General features: G+C 43.2%; 1 pseudogene; it reads right to left on the bottom strand.

Moving 5' to 3' along the window:
• Positions 1–1,095: 1,095 nt before the first annotated feature.
• The window catches only part of LOC141257320 (uncharacterized), a 78,118-nt pseudogene continuing 57,688 nt past the window's right edge, over positions 1,096–21,525 (bottom strand).

Raw genomic sequence — 21,525 nt, 5'->3', positions numbered from 1 at the left:
TTGTGAATTGACATAGCTACATAGATAAAACCAGGCTTCCTCAGTGTGCCACATATAGTCCAATATGTGTTATTTTTCTGCAATGAAGCTCTGGAACCACTGACAATAACAAATTCTCTTTCAATTCCTGAAAGACAGTGACTATATACAGGTGAACACGACCTTTCTTGACCGCTCGTTGACATGTGGAATACGACACAGGAAAAGCCTGTACAACGATTTACGTGGAGATGCCAGAAGACGCCAGAATTGTTTCCTCAGACATTTTCGGACATCCTCCGTTACGCCTATCCAGTAATGTTCCTGTAGGTTCCAGCTTATTCACCAATGGCCGGATGCATGGTTTGAAAGCAGATTTTGACCTCCAAACTTTTTTTTAGAAATTCACTTTGGCACCTCTTAAAAGGATTCAGTTTTCCAATAAGTTTTCACATTGAAAACACGCTCCTCCAAACTGTATCTGTATATTGTTAACAAATGAAGAAGGATTTCGGCACGAGGAAAATGCAAGCACCATAGATAAACTCCCGAAGTTCAGGAAAGTCTATCTCATAGTGGAGACGACCAAAGCGGCAACAAGTCGGCGTAAGGATATTTCTCGTCGCTGAGGTTCATTGCCCTTTCACTTCTCATGAACCAAAGTCCAAATTTCAGTATGGTTGACCGTCTCTTTTCCAAGTTACGGCAGTTTTTCTGGGTAAAGTAGTGAATGCCTCTCCCTGTTTTATGACAAGGCAAGTGACCCTTCTTTTAGTACTACGATATACTCTATTGGCTTCCAATCTGATCTCCGTTCACTGACAACGTGCTGCATTGTTTTGCATAAAACCCATTGCTCCTGGCTTGGACTAGCGTCTCTGGTTGTCATCGATATAATCGGAGATCGCATGTATTAGGCTACAGAGTTGCTGTTCTCAGAAGTTAGAGATTTAGACCCTGGTGCATGTGCACTATTGTTTTCTCGTGGTCCTCCTTCAGACTTGTCTTATACTATATGAAACACCCTTAGGTGGTTAGCAGTAACACTGTATGATATAAAATAAGAGATTAGTAACGATAACACGTAGGAAAAAGGTTTTCTGATGTTAATTTTTATGTAAATACATAGGTGATTGGTGGCGAGGAAACAGGCACCTCTATATGACAGGACACTTGGTATCTCTTGTATTAGCTATCACTTTACTATAGGATTATAATGTACATAGGTTCATGCAAAGATCACTTCTAACAAAGAAGTGTTGTGCGTCAAGATGGCTGACAAAAGACTCATGGTTGAATCAATCAAATCCTGATTCTCCTTCACGCTTATATAATGTTGAGGCTGCGACGGGCCCTTGTGATACATCTTAGAATTTAACATCAGGGTTGGGATAGTATTTTAACAATTATGAGTCACATCACTGTTTGTACATATGGAAATATGATCACAGAATGTCGCTCTTCACCTGATACGTTACACTATTTGCTTGACACATATGGAACATCATGTTGTTTTAACATTCTGAAGCGTCATCAGGATGCTGTAAATTATCTTGGCTTCCCAGCTTGATGAACATACACATTTGGAGAGTTTAGTCCATGGGCAGCGCATCTCAGGTCCTAATATAGGCTTCTATTTACCGCATTTCCTTTAGTCCAAAAAGGTCCTTTTACTTTACACGCAGATTAGGTCAAGTCTTACATGAAAGCTAACAAAGCCTGATTTTGGTCAATCTCTTTCTTATTGTGAAGTGTGAGTGATAACTGCTTACTCCTCTATCCTCTAAGCAGTAATCTGCTCCGGTTGTGGCGTAAAAAGGGATAAAATGATGACGATCACCAATCTCCTTCATTCTGAATAGGAAAATGGTTTCTCCCGCGTGTGAGTTCTTTCATGTTTAACAAGATCTGATTTGAAGACAAAACATTTCCAACATTGTGAACATGAGAACGGCTTCTCCCCTGTGTGAATTATCTGATGTTTAACAAGATCTGATTTGTAGACAAAGCATTTCCCACATTGTGAACATGAAAATGGCTTTTCCCCCGTGTGAGTACTATGATGATACACGAGACCAGATCTGTGGCTAAAACATTTCCCACATTCTGAACATGAATACGGCTTCTCCCCTGTGTGAGTTCTCTGATGTTTAATAAGATTTGATCTATGGACGAAACTTTTCCCACATTCTAAACACGAATATGGTTTCTCACCTGTATGAGTTCTCTGATGTTCAATTTGACTCGATTTGTCGCTAAAATATTTCCCACATTCTGAACATGAGTATGGCTTCTCCCCTGTGTGAATTCTCTGATGTTTAACAAGATTTGATCTCTGGACAAAAGATTTCCCACATTCTGAACATGAGTATGGCTTCTCCCCTGTGTGAATCCTCTGATGTTCAATAAGACCTGATTTGTCACTAAAACATTTTCCACATACTGAACATGCAAATGGCTTCTCCCCTGTGTGAGTTCTTAAATGTCCCTCAAGATGTGTTTTCTGACTAAAACACTTCCCACATTCAAGACATGAAAATGGCTTATCCCCTGTGTGAATTCTCTGATGCAGAAAAAGAATCGATTGCTGGCTAAAACGTTTCCCACATTCTGAGCATGAAAATGGCTTCTCCCCTGTGTGACTTTTTACATGTTTCATAAGATTTGATTTCCGAGTAAAACATTTCCCACATTCTGAACATGAAAATGGCTTATTCCCTGTGTGAATTGTTACATGTTCCAATAGATTTGATTTCCTACCAAAATGTTTCCCACATTCTGAACATGAAAATGGCCGTTCATCTTTGTGAATTCGCTCATACAAAGAAAGATTTGATTTCTTTTCAGTTTGATTTTCACGTGGAAATGTTTCCCCCTGTCCATGTCCAGTTCTTTGTTCGCCAATCAGTATTTGATTAAAGGAAGGTTTCGTATCACCAGAAGAATCTGTGGACAGATCTCTGCTGTCAAGAACTATTGGGACATTGGGAATTGCTTCATGAGCTTGTCTGGTATTGTTATTCTCTACTTCACAATAGGGAGATAAATGGTGATGTCCATTGGAGGCTCTCACCTTTACTTCACCTGGAAAAAAAAAAAACAATATTTCTTAATTTCTTATTTTCTCAAATAAAATATTATTTTTTTTAATTATCCAATAAAAGCTTTACTGATACAAACAAAGCAAATCGGCACCCAAAAATGGGATAATCAATAATATCAGTAAGTATCTTGCAAATACATGTATTAATGTGAAGAAAGACCACGGAAAACAACAAAGTGTCCTTGTCTGCAGATATCCTATAATATCCACACCATACAATAAAATTTCATGTCAACAGACAACATAAAAAAATTTGAAAATTAACGATTCCTTACATACATACACGGTGCGTCAGCACACTGCGATTAATAAATGCATCAACTCCAATATTGCTGCAAGTGTTATAAAGGTAAGGTGCTTAGTTAGCATATTTGATCAAAGAGCGCAAAAGCCTCCAACCACGTCAAGGTGACCAAAATATAGATGGTCCCTAACCACTAAATGTCTACTCATCTTTCCCACACAGGCTTTAATTGCAAGCTTCGCCTGGTTCACTTTTCTCTCCCCATTGACATGAGGCTGGTTTGGCACATGGAGAAGTAGGACACTTAGTGGTTAGGGACCATCGATATTAAAAGATCACCTTGCCGTGGTTGGATGGCTTTTACGCTCTTTGATCAAAAAGCACTAAGTTCCTTAACTTTTTAACATTTATAGCAGTATTGGAGTTCATGTATTTATTAATAGCAGTGTGCTGATGCACCATGTATTATTTCTCCAGAATCTATTCTCCAAATCATCTGTCTTGGAGAGCAGGTTGGTAATAATTTGCTCGTGTCCAAGCGAGTTCATGTGTAAAGAGATTATTTTGTCTTCGATGTCACTGACCCTTCCTTCCATGGCCGCTGTACATCCATTAGTTTTCTGTAGCCTGTGCCTCATGAATGATATTTTTTGTTTCAGAGTGCACATTTGAGCAGATAGTGAATATAGAGCAGTGTTGCACCGAGATACTGCCATGAAAACCATCTCAGAGTAGGTTCAGTGTTCTGCTGCTCTGAGCTGTTGATAGCTCCAGTTGTTAGTCCAGGTTCCTAATTGTGAGCCAAGTCCTCTGTTTCTTGCACGCCTCACCCTCTGTACGCTGCAGATTACCATTCTGCTGCTCATCAGCCAAACATAGCACATAATCATCCTCCATGGAGTGTGCTTGCTTGATGGGCGTTCTAGCAAAGCTCCTGCAGCACCCAACTTTCCTATTCTCCCATACATCAGTGCCATGTTGGAAGTCCCTCTCATTATTCCCTGCTGCCTCCTTCTCCTTTTTTCCTGCTCTACCGGCCATTTCCAACAGCAATCCCGACATTAGCACAGACAAATAAACACAAGGGTGAGTTTAATAGCTTTTATTTGTGGCCAAATTGATCTATAAAAACCTTGCTCTGAGTGAGCTCTTTCACCAAGAGCCCATTCACTTGCCCGTCCAGGCCATAACTCTCCCATTGCTTTTCACAGTCCTTAATGTGGTTCTACTCCTGCGGCTTCATACTGTTTTATAAACATCACAAAAATTAGGTGGAGCATAGAGAACAGAAAGAGGAGAAGAGAACAGAAAGAGGACTTGAGAACCAAAATTGTTGAACCATATCAACAATCTTAAGGTTACAAGCCCATTTCCAGAGATAAATAATAAACATGTGTATAACAAAACATGTGTAATTGCAATACTTTTCTGGAAGAAATACTTCATGTTCTGGAACAATTTCAAGGGTGCCAACACTTTCGGCCATGACTGTATATATAAATGATCCTACCTATGTTGAATAAAAGTCAAGTCCTGTAATGAATGTTCAATGGATCCAATATTGCGAACTTGCAATCGTTCAAATATTACAGTCAGCAGAGGGGGAAGTAATATTTTCCTATATCTTTTTCTACAGTATATACAGATGGTCGGCATTTGTGGCACCGTGCAGCTCTCCATCTAACCACAGTTAGGGAGAGCAATCCATCCCAGATGGTGTGACATCACCCGCTACGAAACAGTCCGTGGATCTTATCCTACACGTTTCAAAGGAATCTTCCTTCTTCGTCAGGAATAGATTCAATGAACTTATATAGATGGATGTCGCTCCAGAGGACTATAGAACCAGTGGTGTGCCGTACGCAGTCTTTCACAATTCAATTCATGAATGCAAAAAGTTCTACTTCACTATTCAATCCTGCTGGTCGGAGGATACTTCGTTCGGAAATTCAGCGGCTTTCTGCTCTGGACATTTGATGCTGATAATTGTCCACCTCCAATGTTGCTTAACTTTTTCTATCCCCCCAAAAAGAGGTACCCTTTATGTTGATGTTGACCTCTTTATAGGGTTTAGAAAGGGGGTGGCGTGTAAATTTTTGTTATTTGCATGTTCTTTCAATCTAGTGTACAACTCCCGTTTCGTATGACCTATGTATAACTTGTTGCAGGGGCATTTTAGAAAATATCTTATTCCCCTACTATAACAGGATAGATGGTATTTTCTTTTAAATTAACATAGGTAGGATCCTTTATATATATATACCGTATGCGGATTGGACACATATTATTGCACTTTTTTTGGTAGTGCACACAGCGCAGTTTGCAATTTTTTGATTTATAAACATCATTAATATTTTCTTGAGGTCGTTAAGAAAATTTTTGGCTCATTTTGCTGCGATGCCCAAAAATAAGTTTTATCACAGTTTAAGAAATCAGCTATTTCTTCCATGATTAATTATTTATCGTCTTTATTATTTGTTTTAGCTAAAAATAGGATTTTCTGGGCATTGACTAGCATGAATTGCTCTGGTAGGGTCTTGTGCACGGTGTATAGCATTTCATAGGTGAACTACATGATCGACATGAAATGTTTTGAACTTCAACGATGATGAAACATTGCGAAAGGCAAAGAGCTAATGACACCTCCAACTTTTGGGCAGGTCTGGTAACGACACCGTGTTGCGCATCTGCACAGGAGTAGGAACAAAAAAGGTTGTGATGGTGTTATTTTTTTATCGCTACCTCACTGGGGAGAGGGAAGTCGATCCAGGAGTCAAACCCTGATTTTACAATAGCCATGGTTTGATCACCTTGAGATCCACAGAAAGCAACATGTAAAATTGATAGGGCAGACAGAGATAAGAATGGAAGGTTACCATCAAGGCCCCATCCTTTATAAAATGCTTGGACCAACGAGGTTTGTCCTCGACCCCAGGTCAAGCCAGGTAAATCCCACCCGTAGGCCGTGGCGCAGAACATTTCATTCATTCCTTGTGTTTCTGTCCGGCTCTGCTTCTCCCCTCCACCCCACTACATAGACTTCAATAGATTGTGAAACCTGTCACCCCACTAATGGTCAACATCTTTGGTGGAGCAAGATGGATTTAAGCTGTTTTCAGAGTAAATAGTGAGTTCAGGAGGCAAAGGGAGAAGAAGAGGCTCATAAATGGAGAGAGAAGAAAAATTTCTTTGATAAGATATATAGAAAGTTTCCTTCATTCACTGGTACTATTAAGTTATGTAAAGTTTGCTGAACGTTTAAATTTTACTGACAACAAAGATGAACATTTTCTCCCGAAACCCCATATGGTGATTGAAAGAACCTCACCCAGGTCCAATAAATGAAGATTATCTAAGGTAATCAGGATCACATTATAGATCTACCACATAAAAACACGTAATTGTTTATTTGTTTTTACTCAGAGAATTTTTAATAATAAAAAATAAAAGTTTTAAGGCAATATCCCTCAGACTCTTTTTCTCCTCCACAACCCAGGAAGGTCTCCTCTTACCCGGAGATGTGATGGACGGGTGATTCTCCATCATGACGTCCTTGTACAGATCCTTGTGTCCTTCTAGATACTCCCACTCCTCCATGGAGAAATAGACGGTGACGTCCTGACACCTTATAGGAACCTGACACACACAATGACCCGTCATTAGCAGACCCCTCCCCCGGCGTTATTGTATAATGTCCCAGCATTCCCGGCAGCGCTCACCTCTCCGCTCAGCAGCTCAGTGATCCTGGTGGTCAGTTCTAGGATCTTTTGCTCATGTATCAGTGAATGAGGTGGAGGCTCGGTGATGTCACTGGGGGTCCTGCTCCGGCCTCCTGACACACGGGGGGTCACACACTCCCCACACGACGTCTTCACTACTGTGTGATCCTGTGTATGGGGAGACGCCGATCACTACACAGAGGCCGAGAATCCTTCACCTTTCCCGTAATTTCCGGCTTTATTACTAGAGATCAGAGTGATGTGATGTGAAGCTCTCACCTCTCCAGTGATCCAGTAGATTATCTCCAGGGTGAGGTCTAATATCCGAGCCGCCATGTGGTCTCTGTCCTGCTCCATCCTCGGGGGGGTCACTGATGGAAAGGACCCTCAACTATTAAGGGAAAAGAGTCCTGAACATCAGGAACCTGAGGGAACAAGGAGATATTGGAGGAAAATCACATTTGAAATAACATTTAACATAAAAAGTGGTAACTAGATAGTGCAGGCCCCATAACAAACTTTAAAACTGAGCCCATAAATCAGTAGCCAGATGAAAAAAAAAAAAATCAGACATTTACATTATTTTCCTCGCTCCTTACTTCTCTCATCAATAGGATGCACAGAATTCCAGGCTCTAAAAATAATCTACCTACTGTATTTATAAGATGACATTAAAGCATTTAGACTCCTCAACACTGAAATTGTAACACCGAGAAGGAAAAAGTGTGGAATTCTGGAAATCACAGGATGGAGTCGTTACTGATCTCCAAAAGATGAAAAAATTTTAACAAAATGTTTAAACCCTCTGGATTTCTTCAGTCTGGAGTCTGAGCCTCGTTGAGCACCTGTTCATCACGGATTCGGCCAGCTGCAAGCTCCGTTGACCTGACAGCCGTTTGAATAGTGCCGGTCTTTTCTCTTTTATGCTTAATACAAGGGACAGATTCTGAGGAAAATGTTGGAAGGGCAAAACTGAAATAGTTAGATAAGTGAGGTGAGGTGATAGGTCAGTCTAAAGAAATGCATTATTAGGGCACGCTTAAAAGTGTGAGTATTGGGGATTAATTGACTTGTCCTGGATAGTGCATTCCAGAAAATTGGCGCAGCTAGTGAGAAGTCTTGGAGAAGAGAGTGGGAGGTTTGGATTATAGAGTATGTCAGTCTTAGGTCATTAGCAGAACGGAGAGCACGGGTACTTTATTTTTCTGCCAGCGTGTTATATGCTAGTAGATTTACTCTGTTAAAGGGTGTGCAGTTTTATGGGAATGGCAAAGAGGGCGGGACGCCATTCCCCCTACCTCCCCTCAGGGTGTGGCTGAGCAATGTGTAAAAGCTCAGTCCTTTTTTTTTTTCTCTGGAGTGTGGTCTGGAGTGGGAAGTCTCCAGACAGTATTGTGGAAGCTGCAGAGCTTGTTACCTGTGCAGTTTATGCTATTGAGAGCGGGCGGAACCCGCTCACCTATGGACTGAGCTATACTTTGTTTTGTTTTCCCATTTAACCCAGAGGGGTCTTGTTTATTTTTTCCTGCGGAACCCTGCATGAGTTTATGCCAGATAATAAACCAGCAGAAAGGTAACCTGAGAACGTGTGTCCTGAGTCTGCCTCCGGGAGAGCCGAGCGAGTCGTCTTGCCACAATATATATATATACAGTGCCTACAAGTAGTATTCAACCCCCTGCAGATTTAGCTGGTTTGATAAGATGCAAATAAGTTAGAGCCTTCAAACTGCAAACGAGAGTAGGTTTTATGAACAGAAGCATAAATCTTACAAACCAAAAAGTTATGTTGCTCAGTTGAATTTCATTAAATTTTAAACATAAAAGTGTGGGTCAATTATTATACAACCCCTATGTTTAATATTTTGTGCAATAACCCTTGTTTGCAATTACAGCTAATAATCGTCTTTTATAAGACCTGATCAGGCCGGCACAGGTCTGTGGAGTTATCTTGGCCCACTCCTCCATGCAGATCTTCTCCAAGTTATCTAGGTTCTTTGGGTGTCTCATGTGGACTTTATTCTTGAGCTCCTTCCACAAGTTTTCAATTGGGTTAAGGTCAGGAGACTGACTAGGCCACTCCAACACCTTTACTTTTTCCCTCTTGAACCAGGCCTTGGTTTTCTTGGCTGTGTGCTTTGGGTCGTTGTCTTGTTGGAAGATGAAATTACGACCCATCTTAAGATCCTTGATGGAGGAGCGGAGGTTCTTGGCCAAAATCTCCAGGTAGGCCGTGCTATCCATCTTCCCATGGATGCGGACCAGATGGCCAGGCCCCTTGGTTGAGAAACAGCCCCACAGCATGATGCTGCCACCACCATGCTTGACTGTAGGGATGGTATTCTTGGGGTCGTATGCAGTGCCATCCAGTCTCCAAACGTCACGTGTGTGGTTGGCACCAAAGATCTCGATCTTGGTCTCATCAGACCATAGAACCTTGAACCAGTCTGTCTCAGAGTCCTCCAAGTGATCATGAGCAAACTGTAGACGAGCCTTGACATGACGCTTTGAAAGTAAAGGTACCTTACGGGCTCGTCTGGAACGGAGACCATTGCGGTGGAGTACGTTACTTATGGTATTGACTGAAACCAATGTTCCCACTGCCATGAGATCTTCCCGGAGCTCCTTCCCGGAGCTCCTGGCCTCGGCACGGGAGGACACTTTCAAAGGCTGTCCAGGCCGTGGAAGGCTAACAGTAGTTCCATAAGCCTTCCACTTACGGATGATGCTCCCAACAGTGGAGACAGGTAGGCCCAACTCCTTGGAAAGGGTTTTGTACCCCTTGCCAGCCTTGTGACCCTCCACGATCTTGTCTCTGAAGGCCTTGGAATGCTCCTTTGTCTTTCCCATGTTGACCATGTCTGAGTGCTGTTCACAAGTTTGGGGAGGGTCTTAAATAGTCAGAAAAGGCTGGCAAAAGAGATCTTTAATCCACACATGTGAAGCTCATTATTCTTGGTGCCTGAACTACTTCTTAATACTTTAGGGGGACCAAACAGAATTCTTGTGGTTTGAGGGGTTGAATAATAAATGACACTCTGAATTAACTTTTAACGTTTAAAAAAAAAAAAAAAAAAAATTTGCTGCAGTGCATTTCCCACTTCCAGGCTGATCTACAGTACAAATGTCACAATGCCAAGTTAATTCCGCATGTGTCAACCAGCTAAATCTCCAGGGGGTTGAATACTACTTGTAGGCACTGTATATGTATATGTATATATGCGCCCTGGATGAAGCCGCACCTCCTACACAAAGAACAATTCGGCATAGACGGCGACAACCCTGGCATACACCTCAAACACGTCTTCTCCAGCGGTGTTCCAGGTGTGCTGAAAGGCTGTGGAGAAAATCTAATCTGCCCGAAGATTTCCTCCATTATAAATTTATGCTGAAAACATATAACTCTGTGCTTCACCTCTCCAAACAAACCTACTTTAACAACCTCATAATCTCACTTTCCAATAATCCTAAACGACTCTTTGATACGTTTCATTCTCTCCTCAATCAAACAACACAGGCCCCGACCACCGACCTCAGCGCTGACGATCTGGCCAATTATTTCAAAGAAAAAATTGACCATGTACGACAGGAAATTTTCTCCCAATCCCCAAACGTTATGCATGCTCTCCCCCGCCACATTGTATCTTGCTCACTTTCTGACTTCGAACCAGTCACGGAAGATGAAGTGATCAGGCTCCTTGCATCTTCTCGCCCTACCACCTGCACCAGTGACCCTATTCCCTCACATCTCCTTCAGTCCCTTGCTCCAGCTGTCACCACTCACCTAACTAAAATTTTCAACCTCTCCCTCTCATCTGGTATCTTTCCCTCTTCTTTTAAACATGCCAGCATACATCCATTGCTTAAAAAACCATCCCTTGACCAGAACTGCACGGCCAACTACAGACCTGTTTCCAATCTTCCCTTTATCTCTAAATTCCTGGAACGCCTGGTCCATTCCCGTCTAATCAGCTATCTTTCAGACAACTCTCTTCTTGACCCTTTACAATCTGGTTTCCGCTCTTTACATTCTACTGAAACTGCCCTCACTAAAGTCTCTAATGATCTACTAGCAGCTAAATCTAATGGTCACTACTCCCTGCTGATCTCCTGGATCTCTCTGCAGCATTCGACACTGTGGATCACCAGCTCCTCCTCACTATGCTCCACACTATTGGCCTCAAGGACACTGTTCTCTCCTGGTTCTCCTCCTATCTCTCTGACCGCTCCTTCTCTGTGTCTTTCGCCGGCTCCTCCTCCTCTCTCCTTCCCCTTACTGTCGGGGTTCCTCAAGGATCAGTCCTTGGCCCCCTTCTTTTCTCCTTATACACCCGCTCCCATTGGACAAACAATCAGCAGATTCGGTTTCCAGTACCATCTCTATGCTGATGACACCCAATTATACACCTCTGCTCCGGACATCACCCCTGCATTACTACAAAAGACCAGTGATTGTCTTTCTGCTGTGTCATCATGTCCTCCCTCAGCCTAAAACTGAATCTGTCAAAAACTGAACTACTCGTCTTTCCTCCCTCCACTAACCTACCTGTGCCCGATATTGCCATTTTCGTTTGTGGCTCAACCATTACTCCCCAGCAACAAGCCCGCTGTCTTGGGGTCATTTTTGACTCAGATCTTTCTTTTACTTCTCACATCAAATCACTCGCTCGTTCATGTCATCTACACCTCAAAAACATCTCAAGAATCAGGACTTTTCTCACCTCTGACTCGGCAAAAACTCTTACTGTCGCTCTTATTCATTCTCGTCTTGACTACTGCAACTCTCTACTTATCGGGCTCCCTCTTACTAAACTCTCCCCTCGCCAATCCGTCCTTAATGCAGCAGCCAGGATCATATTCCTCGCCAACTGCTACTCCGATGCCTCTTCCCTGTGCCAGTCATTGCACTGGTTGCCCATCCAATATAGAATTCAATTTAAACTTGTCACGCTTACCCACAAAGCGCTCCATGCTTCAGTACCCCCCTGCATCTCCTCCCTTGTCTCAGTCTACCACCCTACATGTGCCCTCCGTTCTGCCAGTGACATAAAACTAAAATCCTCCATAATCCGAACTTCCCACTCCCGTCTCCAAGATTTCTCGCGTGCTGCGCCAATTCTTTGGAATGCATTACCCAGGACAGTTCGATTAATTCCCAATACCCACAGTTTCAAGCGGACCCTAAAAACCAATTTCTTTAGACTGGCGTATCGCCTCCACACACTACCTGTCCATCCCAGTTGTCCATCCCAGTTTTCCCCCATATTAAAATCTTCTTCAATTTCAGGTTCATACCAACCATGTACTTAATAGTCTCTGTCAGGACTGCACACTTACTGGCAGGCGACCAGTCCATGTATTATTTATCCTATATAGTATATCAAGGCTGCATTATACAATATATGTACATTCTACCTTTTGTGTCGCCCCCATTTCCTCATAGACTGTAAGCTTGCGAGCAGGACCCTCACTCCTTTCGATATGAGATGTGCTTATTTTGTATTGTCTGTATAAGTCCCCCTTAAAATTTGTAAAGTGCTGCGGAATATGTTGGCGCTATAAAAATAAAAACTATTATTATTATTATTATATATATATATATATATATATATATATATATATACACACACATATATAATATATATATATATATATATACACACAGACACATACATATATATATATATATATACAGACACACATATATATATATACAAAGAGAAACAGGCATATATATATATATATATATACATACAGACACACATACATATATATATATATATACAGTATGTACATCACTGCACTATATCTGGTATATAATCACTGCACTATAGTAAAGAAGGAGAGAAGATCAGCGACTACAAGTCTCACGTACCGGAGCGATCGCTGCTCTGCAGATGTCTCCTCCTGGTGTATACAGGACCTGCGGTGATGTCACAGTCATGTGATCAGTTACATGGGAGAGACGTAGTAAATGTTAGAGACTAGGACCTGTGATATCACACGGTCACATGACAGGAAGTCCCACTGCTTTACTCCTCCTCTCATATGATCACATGACCAAGACACCAACAAAGGTCCTGTGGTGATCAGGATACAACAAAGACCCCACAGATCCCTTTAACCCCTTAATGCAGCAGCTTGTACGGGATGATCGGTCGCAGACACATCACTCACATCTGACATTTTACACAGTAATGTCTTTATGTCTCCAAGAGGTTCTGAGGCAGCCGGCACCAGGTCTCACAGTAGGCTCCATGAAGTTAGAAATATGCCTGGTGCCTACAGTGACACCTGGTGGTGGCCGTGTCCTTATGGGGGGCGTCATGAGCTGCTGGTGCCGGGGGCTACATGTCATTGATGGCATCATGAATTCATAGATGTTCTGCGCTATAGTGACAGAGAAGATGCCGCCATTGTATTTATTATGCTTTTCTTCTATAGCGCCATCATATTCCACAGCTTTACAGACATCATCATCTCTGCCCCCATTGGGGCTCACAATCTACATTCCTTATCAGTATTTCTTTGGAGTGTGGGAGGATTGGGAGGAAACCCACGCAAACATGGGGAGAACATACAAACTTCCTCCAGATGTTGTCCTTGGTGGGATTTGAACTCTGGATCTCAGCGCTGCAAAGCAACAATGCTAACCACTGAGCCACCATATAGTGCTAACCACTGAGCCACTGTGCTGCCATGACTTGGGGCCCTTGATAGACGTGCACTTTTCCAACATGACAATGATACAAAACACACATCTGTTGCATTTCTAAAGAAGAACCGGACGACAGTGATTCATTGGTCAGGTGTCTCCAGATCTGACCCAACCGAACAACAATGGGGAATTCTGAAGAGACCAGTAGTAATCACTCTCCATCCGGCATCCCGGCTCTAGAAGAACTCGTTCTGAAGAGTGGAGCAAGACAGGAGTTGTAATATGTCACCAACTTGTTCATTCCAGGCCTAGAAGACTTGGAGTCGTCCTTACATATCATGGAGGTCATGCAAAATACTAGATGTATTAGTTGTTGATGTTTATTCAGTTTTGCATCAACTAGTTTTGAGTAAAACTGAAGTTTTTGTAATGAAAGTTCTATTATTAACCTCATGTCGTGTTACAGGTTAAAAAATGTTCTATGAAATTCAGAATTGGCAGAATTTTTTTAATTTTTCTTGTCTTGATTAAGATATTAACATCTTACTTTTCAAAGAGGGTGTACTCATTTGTGCTGAGCACTGTATATAGTGCTCTATAGTTTTATTGCAGTATATAGAACAAGCAATAGTTTGTGTCACTTGAGGGTTTATAAAAAAATGTACATTAAAAAAACAGAAAAGTAAAAATTTAAATCATCCTCCCTCTTTTCGATGTATCTCTTTATTGGCTCCCTGTCATGTCTTTTCAGGTTGTATGGGTGCTACTCACTTGGGTGCGTCGGTAGGCAAAACAGGAAGAGTTTCCATTTAAGTGTCCAAGTCGGTTTATTGCTCCATAAACCGTCCACAAGCAAAAGGGAAAATAAACTGCCTTCAGTGCAGGCAAAACAAAGAAAACAGTTCTTTAGACAAAGTTTCAGGTTAGTCAGTCCTCTGGTCACACAAGCTGAGAGCATCCAGTCCACTGGCTCAGTCTGGATATCACACAGGAGGCCTTTTCCCTCCACACACACAGACCATGTGACAAACAACGGACTCCATTTTAACCTCTTAACCACACCCAGAGGTGAGGTATGTGGGCAGCCAGACCCACCTGTCTCTCAGGCTGCCCATAAAACCTGGGCCCGGATGCACCAAACAATCCTCTTAGTGCTATGTGCACTAGAGCAGCACTCCAGGATTACATCACAGATATCAACTCTCTCTCTGACACATACCTCCCATCAACTGTATGGTAGCTGACTTACATACCTCCCCCCTCTGCCTAAAGCCGTGGGGCTTGGCACTTTCTACTACTAGACAGGGGATTCTCGAGAGGACATCGGCATTAACATGTAGCTTCCCAGCTCTATGTTCCACATGGAAGCTGAAATCCTGTAGGGCTATAAACCAGCGGTTGACCCTAGCATTTTTCCCCTTTTTTTCCCTCATCCACCTGAGTGGGGCATAGTCTGATACCAATTTAAACTTTCATCCCAACAGATAGTACCGTAACATGTCCACCGCCCACTTTAACTTTATGGACAAGCATTCCTTTTCTATGTCGGAATAATTATTTTCACATGTGGATAGCTTCCTACTCAGGTTGAGAACAGGGTGCTCCTCCCCGTGTATCTCCTGAGAAAGGACTGCTACTAAACCGATATCTGAGGCATCTGTACAAATTCCCTCTTGAAGTCGGGGGCAACCAGAACCAGTTGCTTACACAGAGCACCTTTCATTTCTTTAAAGGCCGTGTTCGCCGCTGCAGTCCATTTGGCCATTGCGGATTTTGTCCCCTTTAGGAGGTCAGTCACGGGTGCAGCCATTATGGCAAAATTTGGGATGAACCTATAGTATCCCACGATTCCTAGAAAGGCTCTAAGTTGCTTCTTTGACAGTGGTCTCGGACAGTTTTGGATTGCCTCCACTTTACTGATTTGGGGTTTGCTCTCGCCTCTACCTACTACATAAGCCAGGTATTGCTTCTTCTTCCTCTATGGCACATTTTTTTGGATTTATTGAAAACCCTGCCTTCCTAAGAGCACCAAAGACTGCCTGGATCTTTTCCAGATGACTTCCCCAGTCCGGGCTGAAGATTACAATATTATACACGTATGCCGCTGCGTACTACTCATGGGGTGTTAGGATCCGGTCCATGGCCCTCTGGAAGGTGGCTGGGGCTCCCTGCAGTCCAAATGGCATCTGGACATATTGAAAGCATCCATCAGGCGTAGAAAAAGCAATCTTCTCCTTGGCTCCCTGTGACATGGGAATTTGCCAATATCACTTTGTTAAAAATCTCTCAATCAGCTCATCGACACGGCATCGGATATGCGTCAAAGTTTGAGACTTCATTCAACTTCCTATTATCGTTGCAGAATCTCCATTCGCCATCGGGTTTTGGAACCAGGACAATCGGGCTCAACAATCCACTCTTAGATTCCTCAATGACGCCGAGTTTCAACATACGACTCAATTCCATGGAGATCAACTCTCGTCGGGCCTCGGGAATTCGATAGGGCTTTAAGTTAACCCGCACATGTGGTTCCATCAGAACCTCGTGTTCTATGACCTTTATACACCCAGGCAATTCCGAGAACAGGTCCCTGTTATTCCACAGCAGTTATCGACACTGCTGTTTTTGGGCCTTTGACAGCGTCTCTGCTATTGCGACTCCTCCAACCTCGGCTTCTGGCTTGACCAGCAAACATGGAGTTTCAACAGGCTTTAGGTCTTGCCATGGCTTGATGAGATTAACGTGGTATATTTGGTATGGTTAATGTCTTCCCGGTTCATGAATCTTATAATTTATTTCACCAAGCTTTTCCACCACCTCATAAGGGCCTTGCCACTTGGCCAAGAATTTACTTTCCACAGTAGGAATTAGTATGAGGACTCGGTCTCCAGGACTGAACTGCCTCATTCTGGCTGACCAGTTGTAGACCTTAGCTTGAGCCTCTTGTGCATAGAGGAGATGTCCTTTTACGATGGGCATCACCTTCGCAATCCTCTCCTGCATCTGTGCCACGTGCTCGATGACACATCTATGGGGTGTGACTTCGGCTTCCCAGGTTTTCTTTGCTATATCAAGGAGACCCTGCGGATGTCGGCCATACAGAATAGCAAGAACCCAGTAGAGGCCTGTGGAACCTCTCGGATAGAGAACAACAGATACGGTAGGAGACAGTCCCAGTCTCTACCGTCCTTTTCTATGGCCTTCCTCAGCATACTCTTCAGAGTTTTATTGAACCTTTCCACGAGGCCATCTGTCTGAGGATGGTAAACTGATGTCTTCAGTTGAGTGGTTTGCAGGGCCTTACACAATTCCCTCATCACCTTTCTCATAAAGGGTGTTCCTTGGTCGGTCAGGATCTCCCTTGGTAATCCTGTCCGGGAAAAAACATGGACCAATTTGTGAGCTATACTCTTTGCTGAGGAGTTTCTCAGGAGAATCGCTTCAGGATAGCTTGTGCCATAGTCCAGGATGACCAATATAGAGGTACTTCTCACAAAATTAGAATATCAAAAAATTAATTTATTTCAGTTCTTCAATACAAAAGTGAAACTCATATATTATATAGAGTCATTAGACACAGAGGGATCTATTATATAGAGTCATTACAAACAGAGTGATCTATTTCAAGTGTTTATTTCTGTTAATGTTGATGATTATGGCTTACAGCCAATGACAACACAAAAGTCATTATCTCAGTAAATTAGAAAACTTTATAACAACAGCTTGAAAAAAATTTTTAAAATCCGAAATGTTGTCCTACTGAAATGTATGATCAGTAAATGCCCTCAATACTTGGTCCGGCTCCTTTTGCATCAATTACTGCATCAATGCGGCGTGACATGGAGGCCATCAGCCTGTGGCTCTGCTGAGGGGTTATGGAAGCCCAGGTGGCTTTGATAGCAGCCTTCAGCTCGTCTGCATTGTTGGGTCTGGTGTCTCTCATCTTCCTCTTGACAATACCCCATAGATTCTCTATAATAGATTCTCTATGGGGTTAAGGTCAGGCGAGTTTGCTGCCAATCAAGCACAGTGATACTGTTGTGTGTAAACCAGGTATTGGTACTTTTGGCCGTGTGGACAGGGGCCAAGTCCTGCTGGAGAATGACATTTCCATCTCCAAAAAGCTTGTCGGCAGAGGGAAGCATGAAGTGCTGTAAAATGTCCTGGTAGACGGCTGCGCTGACTTTGGTCTTGATAAAACACAGTGGACCTCCACAAGCAGATGACATGGCCCCCCAAACCATCACTGATTGTGGAGACTTCACACTAGACCTCCAGCAGCTTGGATTGTGGCCTCTCCACTCTTCCTCCAGACTCTGGGATCTTGATTTCCAAATGAAATGCAAAATTGACTTTCATCTGAAAACACCACCTTGGACCACTGAGAACAGTCCAGGTCTTTTTCTCCTTGGCCCAGGTAAGACGCTTCTGGCGTTGGCTATTGGTCATGAGTGGCTTGATACAAGGAATGCGACACTTGTAGTCCATGTCATGGATACGTCTGTGTGTGGGGGCTCTTGAAGCAATGACTCCAGCAGCAGTCCACTCCTTGTGAATCTCCCCCAAATTTTTGAATGGCCTTTTCTTAACAATCTTTTCAAGGCTGCGATTATCCCGGTTGCTTGTGCACCTTTTTCTACCACACTTTTTCCTTCCATTCAACTTTCCATTAATATGCTTGGATACAGCACTCTGTGAACAGCCAGCTTCTTTAGCAATGACCTTTTGTGACTTACCCTCCTTGTGGAGTGTGTCAATGACTTGAAAACGAATCCTTTTTATAAGAACCCTATATGCTTCATTAGGCATTAATTTATAACAATCCTTTTTACTCTATTGAGCATATATGAACTCAAGGGGTTAATATAGAGGTATTACTCTGGATCTGGCCCCGCCCCTTTTAAGTAATTGTATACCTAGTCAAATGTATATAAGGATCAATTGTTTGCTGCTTGTCACACCTGATGAAGGTGGCTGTGTCCACCGAAACGCGTTGTGTGTATTAATAAACCAGTCCTTTTAATATTTTTGCCCTGTTATTGGCGCTCTGGTACCGCTATTCATATTCACTGAATGACTGCCTTCTGGACATCTGTCAAGTCAGCAGTCTTCTCCATGATTGTGGAGCCTACTGAAACACAATAAGGGACCTAAATGCTTAGGAAGCCTTTGCAGGTGTTCTTTGTTAACTATTCTAATTTACTGAGATAATGACTTTTGCGTTTTCATTGGCTGTAAGCCATAACCATCAACATTAACAGAAATACACACTTGAAATAGATCACTCTTTTGTAATGACTCTATATAATATGTGAGTTTCACTTTTTGTATTGAAAAACTGAAATATATTAACTTTTTGAAGATATTCTAAATTTTGTGAGAAGCACCTGTATATTGATGCCCAAGAGCAAATTTAACCATTGGACCGACCAAGTCCATGGCAATTTTCTCAAACGGCACTTCAATGATAGGCAATGGCACGAGGGGACTTAGAAAATGAAAGGTGGGGGCGATTTACTGGCATGTATGGCAGGACCTGCAATACTTTAAGATTTCCCGGTGACATCCGGGCCAATAGATCATATGGATGATCCATTCCTGAATTTTTTCCACTACCAGATGGCCACCCAAGACATGTGAATGGGCCATGTCCAACACCCTTCGTCTATAGGGCCCTGGTACCAATAACTGGGGTGACCAGTGAAAATTTTGGGTCCACCCAACATACCTAACTCTGAGGGAAGCATTTAAAAATGTCACAGTCATACAGTGGTGGCCAAAAGTAATGGCACCCCTGCAATTCTGTCAGATAATACTCAGTTTCTTCCTGAAAATGATTGCAATCACAAATTCTTTGGTATTATTATCTTCATTTAATTTGTCTTCAATGAAAAAACACAAAAAGAATTGTCCTAAAGCCAAATTGGATACAATTCCACACCAAACCTAACAAAGGGGGTGGACAAAAGTATTGGCACTGTTTGAAAAATCATGTGATGCTTCTCTAATTCGTGTAATTAACAGCACCTGTAACTTACCAGTGGCACCTAACAGGTGTTGGCAATAACTAAATCACACTTGCAGCCAGTTAACATGGATTAAAGTTGACTCAACCTCTGTCCTGTGTCCTTGTGTGTACCACATTGAGCATGGAGAAAAGAAAGAAGACCAAAGAACTGTCTGAGGACTTGAGAAACCAAATTGTGAGGAAGCATGAGCAATCTCAAGGCTACAAGTCCATCTCCAAAGACCTGAATGTTCCTGTGTCTTCCGTGTGCAGTGTCATCAAGAAGTTTAAAGCCCATGGCACTGTGGCTAACCTCCCTAGATGTGGACGGAAAAGAAAAATTGACGAGAGATTTCAACGCAAGATTGTGCGGATGGTGGATAAAGAACCTCGACTAACATCCAAACAAGTTCAAGCTGCTCTGCAGTCCGAGGGTACAACAGTGTCAACCTGTACTATCCGTCGACGTCTGAATGAAAAGGGACTGTATGGTAGGATACCCAGGAAGACCCCACTTCTTACCCCGAGACATAAAAAAGCCAGGCTGGAGTTTGCCAAAACTTACCTGAGAAAGCCTAAAACGTTTTGGAAGAATGTTCTCTGGTCAGATGAGACAAAAGTAGAGCTTTTTGGGAAAAAGCATCAACATAGAGTGTACAGGACAAAAAAAGAGGCATTCAAAGAAAAGAACACGGTCCCTACAGTCAAATATGGCAGAGGTTCCCTGATGTTTTGGGCTTGCTTTGCTGCCTCTGGCACTGGACTGCTTGACCGTGTGCATGGCATTATGAAGTCTGAAGACTACCAACAAATTTTGCAGCATAATGTAGGGCCCGGTGTGAGAAAGCTGGGTCTCCCTCACAGGTCATGGGTCTTCCAGCAGGATAATGACCCAAAACACACTTCCAAAAGCACTATAAAATGGTTTTAGAGAAAGTGTAGCACCCTGAGGATTCGGCTGCTACAGGGGTATTACACCTCAAGCCAGAGGTGTGGTATTCCACTCCCGGGTAAGGATGGAGTGTGGAACTGAGCTCAGTAGGCTGCATGCACTACATACATCCCATTTCCGGGGGACAGACCAATGGTACTCCCACTAGAGAAATGTGCAGGTACGACAGCGTCTGTCCCTGGCTGGAGTGGGAGGGGGGTGGAACATCCCAGTAGTGTAGGGGCAGATAGGGGGAGCAGTCTGGGTAATGCTAGGAGCTCATTGGGTGCTGGTCACCTGAGCTCACACATAGAGGGAGTATATAAGGTGGGAACCATCTTAGAACAGGGTCTTTTGTAGAGGTTTGGTCCGACAAGCAGAGCAGCTCGGCCAGCTCCAAGGCCAAGAGAGTGAGAGAGAGGAGAAAAGAAGGACCCAGAGGGGGAGAAGAGGGAACTCCAAGAACCCAAAATTAGACCAGAGGGTGAAGAGTTGGCACAAGGGTACCGGATCCCAAGCTGGTGGAGGGCACTAATCCTTAGCCAGAGACCGGAGGTCGTGGGCAGGATCTGCCACGACCACCCACTAAATCCACCCGGAAGGCAAACCAAGAATAGGGTCAGGGAACCCAGAGACAAGGGTTTTACCAACAAGAGGCCCGAGGGAGCCGGACTTAGGTGGATCCCTGGTGGGGAAGGCCAGAGAGAAGGACAAGTCAGAAAGGGAGCTCAGGAACACGCTCCAGAATCACCTGGGGTTTGGCCGAGTCCAGGACCTGGTGGACGCAGCACGGCTCGGGTGGTCACTCAAGGCCGGAGTGACCAACACAAAAGCAGTAAGTAAAAACCCTGAACTGCACAGCCCGACTCTGAGTTTCATTACCATCC

This window comes from Phyllobates terribilis, unplaced genomic scaffold (assembly GCF_046119375.1).
Source record: "Phyllobates terribilis strain yellow unplaced genomic scaffold, ASM4611937v1 Scaffold_3__8_contigs__length_932513732, whole genome shotgun sequence".
NCBI classification, from domain to species: domain Eukaryota; kingdom Metazoa; phylum Chordata; class Amphibia; order Anura; family Dendrobatidae; genus Phyllobates; species Phyllobates terribilis.
This window is presented reverse-complemented; position numbering and strand designations above follow the sequence as displayed.